Here is a 1,913-nt window from a genome sequence, read left to right on the forward strand (position 1 = left end):
GCCCCGCTGCAATTGGAGCGCTTAGCCAAGCGCTAAATACCTTCAACGTGTTTTTGCAGCGTTGAGCAATATAAACAATCACAGATATCTTGATTTCTTGAACGCAATGGCCAATCAGAAACGTTTTGTCAGAATTCACTCACCGCTGAAAGCGCCGCAGTCTTTAAGTGCAGTTTTGCACGCTCGTGAATCATCTCATGACTAAGTGCAGACGCGATGTAAATAAGAGATTCATTGTTATTATAACGGAACTTTGTAAGATCGCGATGAATAATGATGAGTGACGCTTTTTAGTGATAAAGGGAGCGCGCTTTGCGCACTTTCTAGGGTATAATCCATTCAGAATTTGTATGAAAATTTCGTTTTTCGGACACAGGCTACACCCTGCAACGTTTCGGGAATGACATCCGCATATTTATGCGGGATTCACTCTTGACAAGAGTCAAATGTCGCCCATGTACATATATATATATATATGTGTGTGTGTGTGTGTAAATCACTGTATAGCCCTGGACAGAGCTTTCCTGCTCAGATGGTTGAGGGTGCTAACGTCTGTGAATTTCTCATAAGCCCAGAGCCCTTGAATGTGGCCGCTGCCTGCCAATTCCACGTCTCTTCAGATGTTGTGTGCTATGAGAGAAGAAATCAGGGAGCAGGCCCAGCGCAGGGTGACTGACTCATTGAAAATCATCTCAGATGGATGGCTACCCAGTCATGCATTGAGATCTGAATGAGCTCTGTGTCACTCTGGCTCTGCCTCATGGCTGGATTCGATGGCAGTGCTAAACCCCAGCAGTCAGGACGCTATGATGGAATAGACATAGGAATGCTGTTGGCGCAGGTGCTGCCAGATTTGCGGCCGTTTGTGAGGTGGTTTGTTTGTATATTTAATGAGTTGGGTTCAAGAGTTCATGTTTTTCATCAATTCATCATGCTTCCTTCTTTGCATGCCTGTCTAGCACCAGCTGTTAAAGTGCATCCTGCGACTTATGCATCTCCCTGACTTATTGAATGCGTGGATGAGTAGTCTGTTGCTAACTGAATTAAGCAGTACTCCATTCATTTTCACTGATGCAGAGGAGTTCAGTAAGTCATGTTGCTCTCTAATGCTGAATTCATTACCCATAATTCAGCAAAATTTATAATATCTGGAGCTCTTTTTCACTCTAAGCGGTTAAATCGAGGATTTTTGTTAATGACGAGCCAAACACAAGCTCATTTAAACAAAACACTTATTAGACGCATGTGGTGTTAAAATGTCAGGATGACTGAAATAAGTTCTCTTCACCGTGACCTCTAATTTAAACAGTGCAGGGGAAATTATTAGAACAGCTCTCAGATTTACAATAGAAAACCCCCACTTCGCCTAAGGCTTTACTACAAGCTATAATAACAATCAAGGGGAAACACGCCTCATAAGGTGTAAAAATACTGGCGTTTTATATTATACACCGTGGCTGTGCTGTATGTCACAGTAAAAACAGTCCAAATTAATAGCTACATAGGACGACGTTGCATGCTGAATGTGTTGCATGCAATGTAAGGCATTATTATGAAGCTCTATTTGATATCTACGGTGGCCGAGAAGTGCAGAGCAAATCACAATTCTGAAAACAAAATAACAAATTACAAACGCAAATGCAAGTCTAAAAAACAAAATAACAATTCAGAAAGCACAACAACAATTCAGAAAACATTATAACAAGTCAGAAAACACAATGACAAATTCGAAAACAAAATAACAAGTCAGAAAACACAAAGACAAATCCGAAAACAAATTAACAAATCAGAAAACACAACGACAAATCAGACAAACCAGAAAAGGTAGGTATAGTTTGAGACAACTGGACGAGACATCTGTCAATCAAAAAATATGGAGTGTCTATTTACATTTAGTTAAAAGTGGCTGTAAA

This window comes from Sinocyclocheilus rhinocerous, unplaced genomic scaffold, assembly GCF_001515625.1.
Source record: "Sinocyclocheilus rhinocerous isolate Xijiao unplaced genomic scaffold, SAMN03320098_v1.1 scaffold1136, whole genome shotgun sequence".
In the NCBI taxonomy this organism is placed as follows: domain Eukaryota; kingdom Metazoa; phylum Chordata; class Actinopteri; order Cypriniformes; family Cyprinidae; genus Sinocyclocheilus; species Sinocyclocheilus rhinocerous.